The sequence below is a fragment of the Sarcophilus harrisii genome, chromosome 2 (genome assembly GCF_902635505.1).
Source record: "Sarcophilus harrisii chromosome 2, mSarHar1.11, whole genome shotgun sequence".
NCBI classification, from domain to species: Eukaryota; Metazoa; Chordata; class Mammalia; order Dasyuromorphia; family Dasyuridae; genus Sarcophilus; species Sarcophilus harrisii.
This window is the reverse complement of record NC_045427.1, coordinates 241,542,069-241,565,990: the sequence shown is the minus strand read 5'-3', so window position 1 is coordinate 241,565,990 and position 23,922 is coordinate 241,542,069. Positions and strand designations below refer to the sequence as shown.

The window sequence follows — 23,922 nt, the reverse complement described above, 5'->3', positions numbered from 1 at the left end:
TGTGTGTCGATGGAACTACTGTTATTTATCTTGGAAAGGAGAAGACTTAGGGAGGACACAATCACTCTCTTCTAATATTTAAAGGGTTATCATGTGAGAAAAGTGTGATTCATAATTCTCACATTTGCTCATGAGCTGCTCTGTATGACCATCTAGACAAATCTTCGTTTTGTCTTTTTTTTTTTTTTTTTTTTTTTTTTTTTTTGTGAGATGGAGGCAAAAGGCTTTGGGTTTGAATCTGTGTGATCTTGGGCGAGTCAATTCAATAATAATAAGAATAAGTCTTTAGTCTCTTTATCATTTAAGTGATTTTACCCTATCAAGACTCAACCCTCAGCCCTGGATCACTTCCATCATTTGCTGCATTTGCTTCTTATACACAAACTGTTAAACGAAGATGTAGAAAATTATTCCACCATTCCAACTAGGTCCACTACAAATTTATGCTTCACATCCTCCATTGGGCTCTCACTGCTGCTAAGCAGTCCTTCTATACCTGCCTTATCAACTCACTATTGCACTCTCCACAGACCCTCTTCCAATTTTCATTGATTCTTAAATCTGATATTCCTCCTCCTCCCACCCTATCAGTTGAGAACTTTGCTTCATATGTTACAGAAAAAAAATTGAGTCATTGTCCCTGAGCTCTCTCTTCCTCATTTCATCACTTAGGTATCTTCTGACACCATCTCTTTTTTCACCCCTGTCTCTTGTGAAGAGGTGACCTTACTTTTACTTGCTCAAATGATCCCATTCCTTCTTGTATGCTCCAAAAGACTGTCCCTTCTGTTATCTCCTCTATCACCTACCTTCAATTTCTATTGGCTACTGTCTAAAACTATGCCAAGGTCTCCTCATTATCAAAAAATCCTCACTTCATCCTGCTTGATAACTATAGTCCCATATGTCCCTCTGCATTTCTGGCTAAACTCCTCAGGAAGGCTGTCTGCCTAATTCTCTCCACTTTCTCTCCTCTGATCCTGTTCGCAACCCCTTATCATCTGACTTTTGACTCTATTATTCCATCAAAACTGTCTCAATAATTTTAGTTATTAAATCCAATGTCTTAACATTATTGATTGTTCTCTCATCCTTAATACTCTCTTTTTATTCTAGGTTTTCAAGACATCACTTTCCTTGGTTCTCCTCTTACCTTCCCTGTCTCCTTTGCTGAATCTTCATCCAGATCATACCCCCTAATCATAGCTGCCCCTCAGCATTCTGTCTAGAAACCTCTTCTTTTCTTCCACTATACTACTTTGCTTTTCATTAGCTTTTATGGATTTAATTACCAATTATATTGATGAACCTTTCTAGCCTACCCTAATCTTTCTGCTGACCTCCAATCTTGCATATCCAACTCCCTTCCAGACACTTTGAACTGGATGTCCAGTAAATAGATATCTTAAACTCAACATGTTCAAAATCAAACTTATTATATTTCCCCAAAAATCCTCCCTGCCCCTTCCCCTCACTGTAGAGAGCATCACCATTCTCCCAGTTCCCCAGGCTCACAACCTAGAAGTTATTCTGAATTCCTTACTATTTCGCATCTCCCATATCCAATCTGTTTCCAATACCTGTCAATTTCATCTTCTTGCCTCTGATTCTGTCATGTAGCACAAGCCCTCATTACCTCACAACTGAATTATTGATATGGCCAAGAGTGAGTCTGCTTTCTCAAGTCTCTACCCACTCCAAAATTCATCCTCTATGCGACAGTCCTTCAATGATTTCCTAAAGTACCCTTCCAACCATGTCACCCCATACACAGTCAGCTCCACTAACTCTACTATTTCCAGGATCGAATACAAAACTCTCTGCTTGATATACAGAAACTTTCATAATATAGCCCCTCATACTTTCCTGTTCCTTTTATATCCTATTCTCTGTCCTCCAGGGATACTGGCATCCTTACTGTTCCATGAACAATACACTTCATAGCTTGGCTTTGGGCATTTTCTCTGACAGTTCCTATGACTAGAATGCTCTTTTTTCTCATCTCTGTCTCCTAACTTTCCAGGCTTCCTTAAAGTCCCAACTATAATCCCAACTTCTACAGAAAGCTTTTCCTAGCCCCTTTTAAATCTATTGCCTTCCTTCTGTTAATAATTTTCTATTTATCCTATGTATTTGTATATTTGTACATATACATATCTATGTGTATATTAAATGTATATAAAGGTACATAAATTTATATGTATATACAAATGTATGTGTATATAATAATATACACATACATACTTATATATGTATGTATGTATGTATGTATATACAGATACACATTTTGTTTATTGTCTCCCCCATTAGGTTGTGAGTTCCTACCTAACAGGAACTATCTTTTGCCTCCTTTGCATCCCAGTACTTAGTACAGTGCCTGGCATATAATAGAAACATAATAAATGTTCCTTGATTGCTTAACAATAATAATTGCCAACATTTTAATAACACTTCAAAATTTACAAAATGTTTTACTTAGGTTTTCTCAATTGTTCCTCAAAACACTCCTATGAGATAAGTGCTATTATTGACCCTATTTTACAGATAAAAATAAAAATATTACTATTAATAAAAAAATAGCACACATTAATGTTGTGCTTACTATGTGTTAAGCACTGTGCTAAACACTTTAGCTTTATTATCTCATTTGATCTTCACAAAAACCTTGGGAGGGGGGTGATGTTATTATCCTGGTTTTATAGATGAGGAAACTGAGGCACCGAGGCATTCAGCTAGTAAGTGTCTGAAGCCAGTGTTCCTGACTCCAGGTTTAATGCCCAAGCTACTATACTACCTTAGTAACCTCTGAGCCTCAGTTCCCTCTTCTATAAAATGGTAGATTAAATGATCTCTAAGGCACTCTTTTACTTCTGGTATTATATGGTTCTAGGAAATGAGACACAGCTGCAGAATCTTCTTCCTCCTACCCAACCAATGATATTTTACCCCTCTGCCCAAAACAAAAGTGACCTTAATGTCAGAATGCATTTATTGAACTCAACCTGTTTGTTAACTGGATTGACTTCAACCAACAGTACAGGCTGAGCCGTAATTATGAGAAAACAATCAGATCTCTATTTGAGTTCACACCCTACCCGTTTTACCACTTTTTTGTGTTATAGCAGAACTTGTTCAGCAACTTCGGCTTGGCTTTCCCTCCTTTCTGCTTCTGGATTGAAGAAACGCAAACCAGTATAGCGAGTTTGGTCAAAAATTATGGCTTATTGTCTGTGCAAGTTCACACACTGCTCCTTTATAGCTCTCCTGTGTACCAGGAGATCATTTCTTGACTCAAAGGTAGAGGCCGGACCGAGCAGGAGAAGACCAGAGGGGCAGAGCCATGATGTAAGTACCAGGGGCCCATCACTGGCCCTGATGCTCTAAAAGTCAGTAATGTCTATGAAACAGAAAGAAAAAAAGCATTGACTTCAGTGTGTAACCGCTGGGGAGGAAGAGAAAGGGAGATGGATCTCCGGAGCTTAAGTTTCCTCCAGTATGTGAGGTAGCTGAGCTCCAGGTACTGTCCTCGGTGTGGCAAAGGAACTCTCTCTGTGTTGTCAAGCAGGACTGTGTGCTCTGCTCTCCTCCATGAATGGGGTCTATGCATTTTAATCCAAGCCTGGAATCCCCAAACATTTCTCTGGTGGCTCAGTTGGCAGAGGAGGGCTTGGTTTTCCCTACAAAGTCACAGCTGCCCATAAAAGTGATTTCTTACTTCTCCCCTCCTTGCAAGGGAGGGCTAAAATGCCTGGAGTTTGCCCCAGTTGCTTCAACTGGAAAGAAGTGAATAAAACTATTGCCTTAAATGGAATTGGAGGAGGGAACAGAATCCACTACAATGAGGACCACTAGGCTGAGTGGGAGACACTGAGTCCTGAGTGAACTCAGGAAAGCAGGATGTCTGCCCTGGCTTCTCTTGAGAATACTCATTTAGATAATAGCTCTTATTTTTTTATTCCTCTTTTATCCCCAGTCTGGGGCAGGGAATATGGAGAGGTGAAAGCAACAAAAAGACAGCATGAAGGGCATTGGTCTGTTGGCTGAGAACTCAGTTATGTAAAAGGAGATTTTCCCAAATCCCTTATTTGGGAGCATTTGGGAGTAAGAGAGGGACTATGGGAATTTAATGTGGGAGGAAGAAAAAGTCCCCTTCTCCATCCCCAGCCCTCCCCCTTCATTCCCTTCGAGGGGCATGGCAGCTACTATGGCTCTCTGAGCTAAGAATGACTGAAATAAGACGTCTTCTTGCTTCCAGCTTTACCCCATTTTAGAGATATGGTCCCCTGTCCAGCACTAGTGAATTCATCATTTGCCTACAAAGACAGACAGCCCCTGAATCCTAAGACTATGTTCCACCAAATCTTCCCTAACTTCCCCCCAGCCCCCATGCCAGGCCATCCTTTATGCTCCACCCCAAAGGCAGCTGTTTGACTTCAGCCTGGCCCGGGAATCAGGTTGCAGTGGTTTCTGTTACCTGAGCTATAGGGGACAGGAGAGCAAGTTGACACCTCAAGTCCTAAGCTGTACCTCAATCCTGCATTGTTCTTGTATGTGTGCATGCCAGCCTGAACAGTCTATGAGCATAGGGGTGCATGGGTGTGCTGTCAGACATGCAGGTGTGGGCACAAACCATTGCTCAAACAAGGGATCAGGGCTGTTTGTGTATACCACACCAGCATCTACAGGTGTGTCTGCGTGCAAGTTTGGGTCAGTGTATTTGTATGTGTATATATGATGTGTGTATATTCAGTGGTGACATTTCTGCAGGATGTGAATGTTGAGAAAGTTTTTTCCTTATACTAAGCCCCGAGAATAGGTAATACATGCAAGCACCATCATCCCTATTTTTGCAGATAAGGGAACTGAGCTTAGTTGAGGTTGTTGGGAAGAGAAAACTATCTTAGAGGGGAAGAGGAAAGGTTAACAAATTGAGTTTTGATTAATCTGAACCGAGAGTGACAACAGGATAGTCATGTAGAGGATGTGTAATAAACATGAATGAATGAATGAATGAAACAAGTATTTTAAGCACTTACTATGTGTCAGGCATTGTGCTAAGCACTTTACAAAAAATTCTCTCATTTGATCTTCGAGACAAACCTGGGAAGTAGGTGCTGTTATCATCTCCATTTAACAGTTGAGGAAACTGAGGCAGACAAAAGTTAAGTGTCTTTGCCAAAGTTACAAAGTAACGCAGTATCTTAGATCAGACTCAAATTTAGGTTTTCCTGATTCCAGACACAGTGTTCTATCTGTTGTTGTTGTTGAGTAATTTTTAGTCGTATCTGCCTCTTTGTGATCCCATTTGGGGTTTTCTTGGCAGAGACACTGGAGTGATTTGCCATTTTCTTCTCCAGTTCATTTTACAGATGAGGAAACTGAGGCAAACGGAATGAAGTAACAACTAGTGTGAACCATTTTAACTCAGGAAGATGAGTCTTTCTGACTACAGGTCCACTGAGCCACCCAGCATTTAGAATAATGGACATAGACTCACATGTAGATTTAGCACCAGAAAAGATGTTAAATGTCACATTTTCACACAGCTTTTTCATTTTACAGATGGGGAAACTGAGACCTAGAGTAGGGAAAGTTACTTGTCCAAGGTCACACAGGTAGTTAAGTATCTGAGGTCAGATTCTAACCCAGGTTCTCTGATTAACTAACAGTTCTCTTTCCACTGTACCAGACTACCCTTCTCTGACTCCTCTGCCACTTGTGTTCATCACACAATTAATGCTTTCTGTCCCATTCTCTGAATATTTGTGCCATACTATTGAACCCCTATTCACATGGTCCTATATCCTTCACTAACTATTGCATGGGTTTTAGACTTGTTTGTTAAAACAGACAACAAAGTCCCCAAGGGTAAGGATTGTGTTTTCTCCTTCTATGAAATTCACATTACCCAGGCTAATTATTGGCTCCTGGACCAAGTTAGACCAGATGAGGGATAGCACCTAAGTGAGATCCCTTCAGGAACCTTTCATCCTGAGAGCACAACTCTAAAGAAGATTGCTTTCAAGTAATCTTCTTACCAGAAGCACTCAATGTATGGAGAGGGGGAGAATGTATGGAAAGAAGAGAGACAGAAACAGAGACAGACAGAGAGAGAGAGAAAGAGGCAGATAGACACAGAGAAGAGAGGTAGAAATACAGAGGAAGAAAGAGAGGGGAAAGAGAGGAAACTTGGTGAGGGAGGGGGAGGGGGAGGAGGAGGAAGAAGAAGAAAAGAAGAAGAAGAAGAAGAAGAAGAAGAGAGGAGGTAAGAGATAAAAAATGAGAGAAAAGGGGAGAGAGAGGTAGGAGAAAGAGAGAGAGGCAGAAAGACAGACAGACAGAGAAAGGGACAAAGAGACAGAGACAGAGACAGAGAGGTTGGAGAAAGAAAATTCAGATAACCTGATTGACAGGCATTCAGAGAGACAGAAAGAAAGAAAATTAATTGTGTGATGAAGAGAGGGAGGGAGAGAGAGACAGAGAGAGAGACAGAGAGAGAGACAGAGAGAGTTAGTTTGGAGAAAAAAAATTCAGATAACCTGACTGAATTCACTGATTTGTCCTCCCTTTGCTTCAAAACACTAGAACACAGAAAAAACTTGACTTTCTACTTTTTGATTTAGGAAAAATATTACAACTAAAGAACAGGGCAAGAAAGGGTAATACAACTGGAAACATCCATTAGAAACTTCTCTTCTTTCTAAGCAAATACAGACTCCAACAGACAAATACAGGGCCCTATTGAGAAGCCCATTGGAACACTTCACACACATAGGGATCCAAATACAGTGAAGGGCTTTGTAGAGCCAGCATACTGCTGCTATTGTCTATTCTCAGACAGCCTTCATTCTGATTTATCTAACAGAGCCTCCCTAGTGCAAAGGGGATGAAGCTTTTCTGTACTTTCCCTTTCACTAAAGGGAACAGAGCCTTGTTGAACATACTGGGTAGGGGAGCTAAGAAGTAGACTTCTGGGGTTTGTCCTTGACCCATCTGTTAACTGGGCTGGTTTTTGCCTCAAAAGCTCAGCCCCTACTTTGTTAAAACAAATTCCAAGGGACCATCCAAACACTTTCTTCAAGTTAGATTGTTGGGTTGAAATAAGTCCTATCCACAGGAATTTGGGAATGTGAGCCACTGGTGATTCTGTCCAGACTCTTCTGAGCATCACCAAGTCTTAGAGGGCAAGTGTTGAACTCCCTAAAAGAAAAAGGGGGAAGCTGATAGAATAAAATATTGATACTTAAACATTAAAAGACCCCAATTGATGGGAATAGTGTGAAGGCACTGGAAATTAGGCCACCTAAAGGGGATTCTGTAAGTTATATAAAAAGTTTCATAAATGTAGGTTATTATTTTTGCTATTGTCTGTTCCCAAACATTCGAAGGGTTATCATATGGAAGAGAGATTAAGTTTGTTTTAGTCCCAAAGAAAATTAATGGAATAGATATAAGCTTCTGGAGACATATTTGAGAAAAATACTTCCTAATAATTGTAGCTGTCCAAAAGTGGAATAGTCTGCCTCTAACAATAAATTTCCATATCACAGCAAGTTCCCCAGGAGATCTTCAAGTAGAAACTTAAGAGGAGAGATTTTTGCTCAAATATGAATTAGACTGGATGAACTCTAGGGTCCTTCTACCTCTGGGATTCTATGGTATCTTTAAGGAACGGATATTAACTGTGATAAAAATTTCTATGAAATAAGGCCCTGACTTATGATTCATTTGCTCCTACATGAATGAAGCAAATTTAGGAGTACATAAGTGGCCCAGGGAGCTAAAGCAAATTACAATAGATCACATCCTGAAGATATGGGGGGAAAAAAAGATGTTGGGAAAACTATGAATGAAAAGAATACAGAACATTGAAAGTCAGTGAAAGGAAGGGAAGGAAGTGGTAAGGGAATAAGCATTTATTGAGTACTTCCTGTGTGCCAGGTTCTGTGCTAAGCACTATACCAGTATATACTATATATAATATATACTATATTATATTAATAGATCTTCACAACAATGGGGGTGGGGGTTAGGTGTTATTATCATCCCTATTTTATGGTTGGGAAAACTGAGAGAGATTTAAGTGACTTGCCTAAGATCATCCAGCTAGTAAGTATCTGAGACTGGATTTGAATTCAAATCTTGAGTCCAAACCCAGTGCTCTACTATAAGTTGCATTATTTGTTTTTGTTTTTTGAGATGTCATATTTTCTGGAACTGACCTGTAAGTCTGACCTAGGAAAGACAGATCAGCAAAGACAATGTTCTATCCTCATATGTCAAGCCTAGGGAGAAAAGATAGAACAAGGGATCACTGAAAAATCAAGGACAAACAAATAACTGATGGATGAGTGAATTCTATGAATCCTTTCCTTAGACCACCCAGGAACCTGGCCTTTTTGGGGTGGGCCTGCCAGATTTCAAAAGTGGGTCATCCCATCCTAGTCTGAGATTTCAGTGGCCCTGAAGCCAAAAACCTCCCTTTTGTCAAGGAAGGGTAAAAAAAAAAAAAAAAAAAAAAAAAAAAAAAAAAAATCTTTAAAATCCTCTTACCAAGTCTTCAGTAACCCATGGTGCAGGTGAGTTTTTCATAAAAGGTTAAACTGCTCCAGGCTCCAGGAACCAGACTAAAAGCAGCCAATGAGAGACAAGTCTCCAGATATCTGTGGGCAGGCTTTGTATGAACTCCCAGCCAGCCTGGGCTAGGGCAGACCGGTGGGGCAAGAGGTTTGCAGGAGTGCCCACTAAGCTGAGGATCCTGTTACCTGAGGAGGCTGTGCTGGGGATGATCCCCCACACCCCCCACAACATTCCACAAGCCCCAACACACACCCCTTCCCAGAGCAGAGGCAGCTGGGAAATGGGGGAGTTTAAAAGGAAAATCCAAAGAATAAAGCAAAACAATGAGGAGGAGGAGGAGGAGGAGGACGAGAGGAGGAGGAGGAGGAGGAGGAGGAGGAGGAGGAGGAGAATTCCAGAATAGAACCTGAAGGGCAGGAAATCTGAAACCAAGACCCAGCTCAGTTACTTGAGCTGGGAGGCTCTTGAAACACCCAAGTCCCTCGTGGCTTCCATAGCTGATGAGCAAGTAAAGAAACAGGATGGGCGACAGCCACTGACCAACCTCACGGTGGAATGCCCAGATTCTAAAGTAGCTTTTAGTCTCTCTTCCCTGCAGGAAGAAAATGTCTGGGGTGGTAGGGAGGAAGGTATGAAGAGACCAAAGGTCATGCTCTTTAGAATCTCAGCATGTTACAGCTAGAAGGGAACTCAGAGATCTCACTTAAATCCCTTATTTAACAGATTTGTTCATTCATTCATCCACCAATTATTGAGTATCTACCCAGTTCAGGCCATAAACTCAATATGCAGAATGAAGCTCTTATTATTTCATAAACCCATACTTAGGATTTAAAGTTGGAAAGAATTTTGAAAGTCATCTACTCCAAATTAATCATTTTATAAATGAGGAAAGGAAGTGACTCTTCCCAGATTGTACAGGTGATAGGTAGCAGAGTGGAAGAGGAACCAGGATCCAATCCCAATGTTGCCAATGTATCAAGCTCATTCTTCAGGGAGCTCATGGACTAGTAGAGGAAGTAGACCCCCTTTATCCAAGGGGATAACTTTATCCTAGAACTTTACTCAAGTTTCTAATTGGTATTTGAAGAGGAGGATAGAGAAAAAGAGTACAAACTTCAAAGGGATTTGTGAAGAGGAATACTTCAGATCTGGCTTCACCATGGAAGAGAAGACATAAGCTCCTAGAGTGTCAAGATTGCTTCATGCTTTATATTTGTACCCCTTGTTCTTGGAATATTGCCTAATACATTGTAAGCTCTTTACAAATGCTAACTGTTAATTGATTTGAACTATCCTTGAAGGTTAGAGAAAATGAGGCAAGTGGGGAACACAAAGAAGTAATGTCACAGAACCTATACTAGCACATAGTAGGGCTGAAATAGGGGCAAGTAGATGGTGCAATGAAAAGAGCTCCAGGCCTGGAGTCAAGAAAGATTCATCTTCCTGAGTTCAAATCCAGCTTCAGTTACTTACTAGCTCTGTGATCTCGGTTAAGTTCCAGAACCCTGCCTCAGTTTCCCCATCCATAAAATGAGCTGAAGAAGGAAATGGCAAACCAACCCTATATCTTTGCCAAGAAAACCCCAAATGGGATCTGAAACAGCTGAACAATAGGCTGGGGATAAACATCTGTTGACTAACTGACTAAAATCCAGGCCTCCTGTCTCCATAGTTCTTATCATGACACCATACTTATCTAGATTCCCCTTCCCAGCCTACCAATGGGAGTTTGGCGATCAGGACTTCTGGAGACCAAGAATTTTTCATTGTTTACAAACATTAAGATGAGAGCCCACAGAAGTCCCCTTGAATCTAGGGAAGATCCTATTCCTAAAAGTCCATGGTCATAATAATTGCAACACATGGCAGGGAAAATCCACCGTGTCCTAGACAATATCCTCCACTACCAAAGGCCCTCCAGACCCTGTCTCCTGGAGCACAGATCAGCCCCTTCAATCATAGGAGGATGTTGAAAAGGAAAAATGGGTGAGGCAGTGACTAAAAACCAGGATAAGCCAATGTAGCTGTTCCCTAAAACTGATCATATCACAGGGCTCACCCTCCTCACTCTGTCCAGTCCAGGGCATCCTGAACCTGACCTAGCTCCATGCCAGTTCCATAAATTAAATATATAGTACCTCTACACAGTAGAGTTTTTCTATAGATACATACAATATAGTGTTAGAATTGAAAAGAGTTTTAGAAATCCTTCAAACCCCACATTTTACAGAGGAAGAAACTTTGATGTAGAGAGAGGAAATTACTTTTCCAAGGTCATATAGCCAGAAAGTAGCAGAAATGAAGCCTTCAATGTTCTTTCTAATTAGTTGTGAACTCCGAGGGCCAAGAAAAAAAAATATACAAATCCCTTTGCTCATTTTAAAAGCTCCAGCCCCAGGGCTAGACCCCACCCCCACCCTGTCTTACTTAGCTCATGGACATAGCCACACCAGTCACACCCTGAGCCAGGCCCCAGATCCTGTAAAGCTGATGGGAACATGCCTGGAGAGGAAAAACCCGCCAAACTCCGCCAAACTGGTTGGGCTGTTCTTCCAGCAGGAGGATGGAAAGGGCGTAGGTTGTTGGGATTTTTTTTTTAATGACTTGAGTTCATTCAAGCCATAACTAATATATTTCTTTCTATAAGTAAATAGTGCTAAAGTGGAGACTTTGCCCCCCGGCAGCAACTACACTTGCACTGAAGGGAGATATTTCTGTGGATACCCAGGGAGACGGGCAAGGACACTGGGTGACTTATCTTGGACTTTTCGCAAAAGTAAAGGAAGCAAAGGCCCGACTGAGATGGTCTGTGCATCCCCAATAAATGTATCCTTGTCGTTATATTTTTTTTTTTTCTCAGTTTAATGTTTAAACAAATTTGTGTGCTCTGGCACACTATCCTGGCCCTGCCCCTCACCACCTGTGTGACTTTGAGCAAATCACTCAGCTGTTCTGAGTGAGTCTTAATTTCCTTATCCATAAAATTAGGGGGTTGGCTTAGATAGTCTCCCAGAGCTCTTTCATTTTATGATTTGATAGAAGGGCCAGGTTTATTCTTGCCACTGGACCTTTGTTTAAAATGCACGCTCTATCCTTACAGGGTGTAGGTAAATTGACTTTAATGTGAGGATATAACAAATAAACCAGGGGAGGAAAGGGGGTTGTATTGGAAGAAGAGGTAGGGGAAGGTAAAATGGGTTAAATGACATCACATGAAGGAGGCAAAAAAGACTTATTACAATTGAGGTAAAGAAGGGAAGGAGATGAATATTGTCTTAATCTCATGAGATGTGGCTCAAAGAGGGAATATCATACATGTTTAGCTTGACATAGAAACTTGTTTCACCCTACAGAGAAGTAGAAGGGGAAAGGGGAAAGGAAAGGAGGCTAATAAAATGCACCCTCTCCAGAGGCAAGTTAGTAAACATTTAACAAGTGGCTTTTTTTTTTTTTTTTTTTTTTGGAGGGAAGAGCAGAACTATTACAGAACCAGCTTTTAAGTTTGATCTTCATTGTTAGCATTTTCCCCATAGTTTGTTAAATCTAGACAATTAACAAAACAAATCAAAGCCTGGATGCAGTGTTGGCTGAAATCAGTCCGGAAGCATAAATGCTCACACTGGAACTTTAACAAGAGGAGTTAGCCCCAACACAGCCCTGACACATCCTCTGTTTTCCCATTGGAGAGAGCATAAAAGACCACATGACAGATTGCATAGTATACTAGACTTTAGAGTGAGAGTGATGGGTTCAAATTCTGTCTCTGACATTTATTAGCTATGTGACCACAGGCAAGTCTGGGTTTACTAATCTGTAAGTGGTAATAATCTACTTACTTGTAGGAGCTACCTCACAGAATTATTGTGAGATTCCAATGAGATAAAGTATATAACTCTAATCTTGAACACATTCACAGTATCATAAAGCAGAGTTGTAGAACACAAAGGTTATCTATCCAACCCCCATCATTTTATAAATGAAGAAATCCAGGGTCATGGGAAAAAAAAAGTACCTTGCCCAAGGTCACACAGCCTTATAGGGACAGGGGCCGAATTCAAACCTTGATTTCTTGACTAAAGACTGCTAGGTGGTATGGTAGAGAGAGCACTGGTAGATAGATGGAGTCAGGAAGAACTGAATTCAAATGACCTCTTCCTAGCTGTGTGACCCTGGGCAAGACACAACTCTATTTACCTCAATTTCCTCATCTGTAAAATGAGCTGGAGAAGGAAATGGCAAAGCACTCCAGTATCTTTGCCCAAGAAATCAATCCCCAAATGGGTCATTAAGCGTCAAACATGATTGAACAACAACTTTTGACTAAATCCAGTCTTCTTTCCTTTGGGCCACACTAGTGCTCAGTGATAACATAGTCAAAGACAAATAAGAGGAAGCAGAAACAGCAGCATATACTGGTGGAAAGACTATAGAACCTAGAATCAGAAGACTTATTTTAATCCCAGCTCTGACACTTACCCTCAGCTAACTTTGGTATCTTTCACAAGTCACTTTTTGTTGTTTAGTTGTTTTTCAGTCCTGACTCTTTGCTGCCTCATTTGGGGTTTTCTTGGGGAAAATAACTACAGTAGTTTTCCATTTCCTTGTTTAGCTCATTTTACAGATGGGGAAACTGAGGCAAAATGGGTTAAGTGACTTGTCCAGGATCACACAACTAGTTAATGTCTGAGGTCAAATCTGAACTCAGAGTCAAACTTCAGGCCCAGTGCTCTGTGCACTAGGGTGCTACCTAGCTTTACCTTTCACAAGTCATTATCTTCATCTGTGAAATGAGGAGGATTAGACTGGATGAGTGGTTCTTATCTGGTGCTTCTCCAACACCTTGAGTTTCTTAATAATAGTCCAAGAAATTTCTGATAAAAAAAATTATTTAATAGTACCTTAAGCAATAAATAGTTGTAGAATATTATGAATAATATATTAAATTACTCTGGAGATTGTTGTTGTTGTTGTGGAAAGTGGGTTAAGGAGCAAAAAAGGTTGGACCAGATAATTCCTATGATCCCTTTCTGTTGTTATTAGTCCATCTTTCCCCTCCTCTTCCTCCATCTTTACATCCTCCTCCTATTTTTTAGAATACCTAAGTCTGCAGAGCCTCAGTACTAAATCTCTGCCTCTCGAGTCAAACTCATTCCTGGAACCAACTTAAGTTTAAACACCTTTTAGGTGAAGTATGTTTAGATAGACAAATGCTAGAATTTAAGGTGTTTAAAGCACTTTACAAAGATTATTTCATTTGATCCTCCCAACAATCCTGTGGCTGTTACCTCCATTTTATAGTTGAGAAAACTGAGGCAGAAAAAAAGTGATAAAGCTGTGTGTGTGAATCAGTATTTGAATATAGGTCTTCCTGACTCCAAATTGATTGTTCAGTCTACTGTACCATCTTGCGTCTTACAGTTATAATCGAAGTGTGTGGGGGAGGAGGAGGATGGTACAGAAATATTCCCTCCTGGATCTTGAGGTGCTAGAGAAGCTGCTTCCTTCAAAAACAGAAGAGAGAGAGGGAAATGCCCTTCTAACGTTCCCTATTGAACAAAACTTCCCTCTAGGAAAGTTCTAGGTTTAGAGTTGAAAAACCTCTTTTGTTTTCAAATCTTCACTGTTACTTTGTGTTACTTTGGGTAAGTCCACATAGCTCTTTAAGGTTGTTTTTCCTACCTGAAAAACAAAGTTTAGACCAAAAGATTTCTACATTAACATCCCTTCCACCTTTAAATCTATGATCTCATGAAGCTCTCTTTGTATTCCTAGAATCTAGAACAGTGCCCTTCACACAACAGATAATAAATATGTTTGTTGGGTGGATGGATAGATACACTGATAGACAGATGGATGGAGGGAGGGAGGAATGGATGGATGGATGTTCTCTGGCAGAAATCTTGAGATTAAAAAAAAATGGAAGAAGCATTCTTCTAGAATTTCACAACTGCTGCCAGAGGGGTCTATGTAATCCAGATACCTTTAAGGATCTGCCGATGTGAAGGTTTTTTGCTCCAGCAGACTGCCTTGCTGATGAATGCAAGCAAGGTGTGTTGTGTGCATATTTTCCTACACTCAATCAGTAGGGGCTTTCCAAGTCTGTCACTGGTACATGCTATTCTCAGCTCTGTAGTTAGGAGGCAGCAACCATCCTCACATAGCAGTTATATCATCTGCAGGAGCCAGGCGCTCAGCCCTGTTCACTTAAAGGAATTAGCACAGAAACCAGCAGAAAAGTTTCCGTGCCACCTTCTGATGTCTGGGACAGAATGGAGGTTCCAGGAATTAAGTTTGACTCAAGAGGCAGAGATTTAGCAACTGAGGCCCTGCAGACTTGGGGATTCTAAGAAATAGGAGGAGGATGTAAAGATGGAGGAAGAGGGGAAAGAGGAAGAAGAAGAGTAGGGGAAAGAAAAGGAAAAGGAGGAGGAAGAAAATAGACATCATTCTCTGCATCTGTAAGATATTACATGGAAATTAAGTTATTTGAAATGCAATAAGGTTGTGGAAATGTCAAGGGAATTTCCCTAAGACATTTGATCTTAGATCTGTGTTAGACAATCAAGTCTAAGCCCCTCTTTCTACAAATAAGGAAACCGAGGCTGAGAGATTAAGTGACAACTCAGGCACATTAAAAAAAAAAATCCCAGGCGTTTCATCACTAATCTAAGAAATTTAGGAGTCTGGCACTTTAATTCAGGTTTTCTAACTAAGACTCATGTTGTTTCCACCATAGTATGCTGCCTCCTCATATCCAAGAAAAAACATACAGAGATATTAAGAATTCTAATAGCAGAGAGATAGAATGACAAATTCATACATTAGAAACCAGGACCCTTAGGTTTCATTGATTCTGTCACTGATTCATGGTATGATACTGTGTACATCCCTGGATCACTCTCAATCCCAATTTCTTCATTTGTCATACTGGGACTGAATGAAATGATTTCTCACATCCATTTCTAAGTCTAACATTCTATGACTCTGGGTTAAAGAATACTAAAAGCTCTTTCTTTTAATCTCTATCTCCTGGCTTTCCTGATTTCTTTTAACTCTCAGCTAAAGTTTTACTTTCTGCAAGAAGTCTTTCCCCTTATTCCTTAATCTTAATGCCTTCCTTATGAGATTACCCCCTATTTTTTTCCTGTATGTATCTTGTTTATATATTAACTCCTCAATTAGACTATGCACTCCTAACATTTGGAACTGCCTTCCTTTGTAGTCCCAGTACTTAGCACAGTGCCTGGTGTGTAGTAAGAGATTAATAAATGCCAGTTGACTGACTGATACTTTGAAATTTATAAAGTTCTTTCTTCACAACAATCCAAAAAGGCATTTAAATGCAAAGATTTATTTATTTATTTTGTCCTGACAAAATCAGCAGCTCATCTGAGATTTTTTTGTCTTTAAAATATTTAAATTTTCTTTTAATTCAAATTATAATTTAGTCTTTAAAAGTTGTCAAGAATATTGAGAAGTTTAGTCATTTTCCCATGGTGACACATTTAGTCTGTAGGTATCAAAAGTAAGACTTGATCTCAATGCTTCTTGACTTCCAGGCTTGCTGGCTTTCTAGATATTCCTCCATATTACATCTCTAGTAAAAGATGTAGTATTTTTATTTTACAGATTAAGAAACTGTTAAGGGACTTATTCAAAAGTCACATAGTATCAGAACTGGAACTCAAATCCAGGTCTTTTGACAAGTCAAACGTCCTTTTAATTGTACCCTTTTCCTTCTTATCTTATCCAGAGGACAGTGGCAAAGATGAGACTAGAGCCCAAGTTTCCTGACTCCCAGCCAATGAACTTTCTAATTCCTCAGAAGTCTACCAATTCATTAGTCAATTAGCATTTACTAAAGTACCTACTATGTGTCAGGTACTATGTTAAGTTCTGGGAATACAAAGAATCACAGGGTCATAAATTATGGGTCATAAATTATCTCAGAAGTCTAGTTTTTCCTAAATCGGGCCTCAGCAATTATATGTGGTCTGATGTTAGCAGAGAACAATGGGATGATGACATCCCTAATCCTGGACATTTTAACTCTTTCAGTGCAACCCTAAGATAACAGTAGCTTTTTGTTTTGCCAAGTCATGTTGATCTTTTTTTTTTTTAACTTGACTCTGTCATCCAATGTATTAGCCATCCTTCCTTCTTGTTACCAGTTATGTAAGTTATCTACACTTTTTATCCAAGTCATTAATTAAAAATACTGTAAACAACTAAGAATAGAAACCAGGTACACTTCACCCTAGAAATTTCATGGATTAACCCAGACCCATTAATGACTAGTCATTGGGTCTAGGTAGTGAACCAGTTTTGAATCTACCTAACTGTAATTCAGCCCATATCTCTTTATCTTGTCCACATGGAGAGCATGAGAGATTGATAAATGCTTTGCCGAATTCCAGGCATATTTTGTTCATTTATTTAAAAAAGTATCTGTTAAGCCCCCACTGTGTTCCAGGTACTTGGGATTCAAAAACCAAAAAAAAAAAGAAAAAAAAGTGATTACTCAAAAAGGTTTACATTAAGGAGAAAAGAGATGAACATAGGAAACTTAAGTATAAAATATAATTAGTAATTTGTAAGGAAAAGGCACCAATCATTGGAAGTATTGGGACAGGCTTCCCAAAGGTAGCATTTGGGCTGAGTTTTAAAAGAAGCTAAGAACTCTATGAGATAAGGTGAAGGAATACATTTCAGGACTGAGGGGTTGTCTATATAAAAGCACGAAGACAGGAGACTGACTATGAGGATACAGCAAGTAGACACATCCCTGGTGTGTATGTAGCAGGGTAACATATAATGAAATTGGAAAGGTAGGCTGGTGCTAAATGGCAAAGAGCTTTACAAGAAGACTTTATATTTGATCTTTGAGACAAAAAGGAAATTTTGGAGCTTTGTGATTAGGAGGATGGCAAACCTACATTTGACTTTATAACTGTCACATAACCTAGACAGGATGAGACAAAGTTAATGACAATGAATATTTCTTGATTAACTGCTAAAAATCGTAGATTTATTGAATGTCAGAACTTAAAGAATCCTTAAAGATAATTTCATCTAACACACTTTTTCCCATTTACAGATGAGGAAACAGATGCCCAAGGACATGATTTAAACAGGTTCCATAATTAGTCAGAAGCAGAACCATATGTAAAAAATATTTATTGTTCTGGCTGATAAAGGGACCAGTGAAGGCAGAAATTGAGAAGAATATAGCACCAAAGTCCTAATGTTGTAAGTCCCAAAGTCTAATGTTGTAACATTAGAGTACATCTTAGAAATTATCAAATCTATTCTCCTTAGGTCAAGTAATTTAGCTAAAGCTATACAACTAGAAAGTAATAGAGATAAAATTCCAATAATAACACCAATATGAAAATAACAACAGTAATTGCAGAAAGTGCTTTAATTACACAGTGCTAAATTTATATTATATTTTATCTCAAAATAGCTGTAGTACATAGAACCTTACTAACTTTGACACTGTGGTCTCAATATTTAAGATTGTTCTGACTGGATGATGTGCTATTCTTCCCAAGTATAGTTAGAAATCAAGGCTTTCCCTCATAAGAAACAAAAATCCAATATAAAATCAATCAATAGTTTCTTCAATAAGGCTTTCAAGCATTTCTGCTTCACCAATAAATTCTTGAAAATATTCAGGTCAAAATATTTTGGCTGTTCTCATTCCACTTATTGGTTCTAGTTTATAACAGTTCACAACTCATATTATATCTGAGATCCAGATGGGATCATACTCAGTTCCAAGCACTAGGTCATAAAGAAAACATTGACAAGCAGGATCAGTTGAAGAAATTAAGCATGCTTAACTTGGAGAAGAGTAGATTTAAGGGGGGGCCATGGTTGTTGTCATCTAATATTTGAAGAGCTGTCGTGGGAAAGAAAAATTGGGTTTCTTTTATTTGCCTACAAAATCGGAGAATCACAGAAACTGAGTTGGAAGGGACCTTAGAAGCCATCTATTTTAATCCATGCATGAAAGGAGCACTCACTGTAACATGCCCAACAAAGATCCTTTAATATCTGCTTAATGACCTCCAATGAGGGGGAAATTATCAGCCCTCCAGAAAGCCAGTCTACTTTTGGACGGCTCTCATTGTTAGCTTTTCCTAATAATTTTTCCAAATTCTACCCATTGCTCTAGTTCTGCCCTCTAGGGCCAAACAGAACAAACATAATCCTCTTCCACATGGGAGCCCTTCAATTGCCTGAACATGACACTCATGTTCCGCCTCAGCTCCTCCCCAAGCTTCTTTTCTCCTGGCTAAACACACCCAGCTGCTTCAAGAGATCCTCATATTTCATGAGCTCAAGAGCTTTCACCATTCCAGTTTGCCTGCTCTGAACATTCTCCAGTCCTTCTTAAACTGTGGCACTCAGAATCAAACACAATCTGACAAAGGACATCTGACAAAGGCAGAATATAATGGGATTATTATTTCCCTGTTTCTGAGAGCTATCCCTTCTTCTAATGTTGCTTGTGATTGAAGTAATTTGGGGTTTTTTTATTGTTGTTGTTGTTGTCATTTTGGGTTGGGGGGTGGGGGTGGGGAGGCGGTGGCTGCCAAATCACTACTGATTCATATTGAGCTACTGTCACTGTTGTTGTTCAGTCATGTTCAACTTTAATTCTTTGATGATTCTTTGAAACTTCATTTGGAGTTTCCTTGACAGAGATAGTAGGATGGTTTACCATCTTTTTCTCCAGCTCATTTTAGAGATGAGGAAACTGAGATAAACAGAATGCAATGACTTGCACAGGGTCACACAGCTAATAAGTATCTGAGGCAAGATTTGAACCTAGGAAGATGAGTTTTTCTGATTCCAAGACCAGTGCTCAATCCACTGTGCCACCTAGCTGCCCCATATTGAGCTTACAATCCTAGATACTCTTCAAGTGCTGTCTATCCATGCATCCTCCATCTTAATAGAGTTGGCATTTGTACTAAAATGCAAACCTTCACATATATCTCTTGAATTTCATCTGATTAGATTTAGTCCAGTACTCTACCCATGCCAAGATATTTTTGGATTCTATTAGCTACTGCTCCCAACTTTTTAATCATCTGAAAATCTGATGGGCATTCCCTCTATGTCTTTATCCAAGTCATTGATAAAAGGATTCAACAGTACAAGATCAAGAATATATGACTGAAGCCCTGCCCTGAAGCCCTCCTGCCATGTTAGATTTCAACCATTAACAACTATTCTTTGTCCAGTCTTGCAAGTGGTCCTGAATCTGTGTGATTATATTATCACATAATCTAGATTTCTCTGGCTTCTTTACAAAACTAGTATAAAATGTTTTTCTCAAAAGCTTATTAAAATCTAGGTAAACTCTATCCTACAGCTTTTCTTTCACCTACTACATTAGTAACCTTTCAAAAAAAGGAAAGGAAATGAGGTTAATCTAACATGATTTTTCCTCAACAAAACTGACTCTTTGTAATCTCTGATTCCTTTCTAGAATTTTATCCATCATCTCTTTAAGGAGTCAAAGTTAAATTCACTAACCTAAAGTTTGAAGGCTCTCTTTTCTTCCCTTTATTGAAAATCAGGACATTTACCCTTTTTCAATCTTGTGGCACTTCTCTCATTCTCCATGATTTTTCATATATTGCTGACAATGGCTCAGAAATTCCACCTACAAAGTTCTTTAGGTCAGGAGAATGGGGTTCCTCTGGATCAGGGGACTTAAAGTTATCATAGACACCTAAAACATCCCCTTACTAATCTTGAATATCAAGTGCCTTACTCATTTTTGTGGTGTATATACAAATTCCTATTGTTGAGAAAATAGAAAGAAAATTGGAATTGAGTAGTTTTACCTTTTCTTTGTTATCACCTAAAGTACGCCAAGAAAAGATCCTGTCCTTCCAGCAATACTCATTTTTCTTCCATTATAAATTTTAAGAGATATATTATCCTTAATTTCCTTAACCAGCTGAGCTTTAGTATTCCTGACATTATTTGTATAGGTCTGAAACCGTAATATTCATGCTGTGACTTGGCCTTATTAGATTGAAATCTTCTGTACATTTTTTAAATTTTTTTTCCATTTTTTGTTACATTTTAAGTTCTATTTTAAGTGTTTCCCCCCTTCCTTCCCTACCCTGTACTAGATAAGGTCATCATTTGACACAACAAAAGCCATACCTATAAGTATGGATAGTATGTAAAACCATACTATGCATACTTCTATTCATCAGTTCTTTCTTGGGAGATAGATAACATCTTCTTTAATAGGAACCTTGTAACTGATTTGAATATTTTTTTAATAATCAGAATAGCTTAGTTGTTCACCGTTATTCTTTGAACAATATTATTGTTACTGTATCCTCTTGATTCCCCTGTCTTGGTATCTTCTTGATATCCTCTATTTCCTCTTGGTTCAGCTTATTTTACTCTTCATTATTTCATGCTTTTCCATGTTTTTCTAAAATCAAACTGCTCATTATTTGTTAAAGCACAGCAATATTTCATCCCAATCATAGACCACAATTGGTTTAGCCAGTCCCCCTGATGGCCATCCCCTCAATTTCCTTTGGCAATATAAAGAGAGTTTCTATAATAAACTTAATGTTGATATTGCTGGGTTACAATGTAATAACTTTTAGGACATAATTCCAGATGACTCTCCAAAATGATTGAATTAATTTACAATTTCACCAACAGTGTATTAATGTCCCATCTTCTCTACTTTTTTTTTTTTTTTGGCTTAGGCAATTGGGAGTAAGTGACTTGCCCAGGGTCACACAGCTAGAAAATGTTAAATGTCTGAGGCCAAATTTGAACTCAGGTCCTCCTACCTTCAGGGCTGGTGCTCTATCTACTTCACCACCCAGCTGTCCCCTTCTCTACATGTTTAAAAAGACAAGTTGGTCTCCATCTTGTCTACATTTTTAAAAAGTTAAATTAGTTTATGAAATCTCTGTGTGTATACATAGATCTCTTTAAACAAATCCCATTTTCCTTCTTATTTGAATTACCTTATTACCCTTTGTGTCTTCAGAATATTATTTTGGGGCATCTCCCATTCTGCCTATGGTGATACATTATAATCCATGGGATCCCCCCTATTTTTCCTCTGAACCCATTGCAATCTACTTTTCAAAAACCTAAAGTATATATCAGACTATGCCTAGGTTTCTCTCCCCTATGATAAATTCTAGAATGGAATACTAACGGTTATTCATCATACAGGTTTCCATCATTTCCACTGCAGCAGCCAGTTCTTCTGTACAAATGAGAATTAGATGCAGAATATTTTTTCTCTATCTTTTGAAGAATGAAATTATCACTAAGGCGAAACTAAATGCTATTAGCTAATCTGCTTTTGGCAGAGAGTTCCAAAAGGTAAGAGGATGGTTAAAGTCTCCCACTACTACATATTATACTTCCACGTTAAGTTTGTGATTAGTTTCTAAAAATCCACATTTATTTCTTTCTGTCAAGACCATCTGTGGGATAGTCTAATGACAAAAAACATTTCTATCTCTCTGTTCTTTGACTTTTACCCAAATACTTTCCATCATGCTTCCCAAATCTGGTTGCAACATTTCCATATATGACTATTCCTTCTAAATATTCAATTCTACTCCAATGCTTCTTTTGTCTATAATGTTTCTCACAGTCCAGTCATGTGTTCCAGCACACCAAGTCACAGAACAAGTTTTGAAGTCAAATTTGCTCACTTGAATTAGAACGATTGGCTCTTTTTGTTCATTGCTTAAACCTTGTACATTTATCTAGAGTTACCTGATGGCATGGGTTTTCCTACTGGTTCCTTTCTTGAATTTCTGTCTCCTAGAATTTGCAGCTGCCTTAACTATTCTTCTCCCAATGACAGCAACACTGTTTTCCTTGCTGCTTGGCAAATACAACACTATCTCCTGCCTGAGTGTTTTCACTGATAATCCCTCATACCAGAAACACTTTCCCTTTCCATTTCTACCTCTTAGCTTCCCAGGCTTTCTTTAAGCCTCAGCAAAAGTCACACCTTTTTAAAGAAATTGATCCCAGTTCTCCTTAATAATCTTAATGAATTGGTGACAATTTATCATATACAGTGCATGACTCATTTGTATATAGTTGTAATCTCACCCATTAGACTGTGAACTCTTTGATAGCAGGGTCTGGTTTTTTTGCCTTCATTTATATCCCAAGCACTTAACACAATAACAGACATATAGTAGGTAACTTAATAAATGCTAGTTTGTCAACTGACTTCCTTCTTTAAGGTTACTCCCTAAACTCTGATTTTCAAGGATATGTACAGTCCTTCTGCAAGCCAACCAATCCTTTTCAGCTTAATGATGTGTTGATTAAGATTGAAAGACATCTGACAAAAACATTCTTACCAGTCTTTGTTAGATGTAGTCAATTCCTGGCCAGGAATCTGTCAACCTTAAACCCATGATGGAGAAATCCAAATCTCATTCTCAGAAATCCCTTCTCAGCTAGCAAGTTAATTTTTCTCTTATGTATTCTTTAGCTTTGATAGACAATAGTCAGGAAAATACAAACCGCACCCTGTGGTCTTCTGTTTCTTGCCAAGACTTTATAATTATGCATAATTTGTTTTATGTTTCTTCTGGTAGCATCATTTGTGATTCAATTGAATCTCAGAGTGTATAGCTGTCATCTATTTGGATGTCTTAGGGCCTATATCTATATATAGAAGCTCCAGGAGGACATTTTTGGTTAGTCATTTCAATCATGTCTGATTCTTCATCACCCCATTTGGAGTTTTCTGGACAGAGACACTGGAGTCATTTGTCACTTCCTTCTCCACTCATTCTACAGATGAGAAACTGAAACAAACAGGACTAACTGAAAAATCACACAATTACTAAGTGTCTGAGAAGATGAGTCTTCCTGACTCCAAGCCAAGTATTCTATCTACTGTACCACATAGCTGCCCAGAAAGTCAATAGATTTCTATATGTTTTGTTATCACTATCTCAGTACACTGAGCAGGGAATTACTAACTACTACAACTCTACTTCCTCTTATTCCTCTACCAAATGACCTCTCTCACCTAGTAGCTCCCTTCTTCCACCTCAGGTTCTTTTTTTTCCTCCCCAGAAGCATTTGCATCTATTGCTTCAGTCAATCTTTATTCTAACATCTGGAATGTGTAGAGACATTCTTCCAGCTGTTTTACCTTTTCCTCTGGGAGAAAGATTGGTTTATGTTGGGAACACATAAGTAACAGGCACTAGGCTGTGGTGGAAATAAAAACATTTCACACTCAATATGAACCACTTCACAATTTCCCCTGTTCACCACAATGGTTGAGGT

General features: G+C 38.9%; 1 protein-coding gene across 1 annotated transcript in view; it reads left to right on the top strand.

The window, feature by feature from the left end:
* The first annotated feature begins 3,042 nt into the window (after nt 1–3,042).
* RBBP8NL (RBBP8 N-terminal like) overlaps nt 3,043–23,922 on the top strand; it is a 63,696-nt gene continuing 42,816 nt past the window's right edge. Inside the window, exon 1 of the mRNA XM_012539645.3 lies at nt 3,043–3,345. The gene's annotated coding sequence lies outside the window, so the exon portion shown is untranslated. The remainder of the gene's footprint in view (nt 3,346–23,922) is intronic.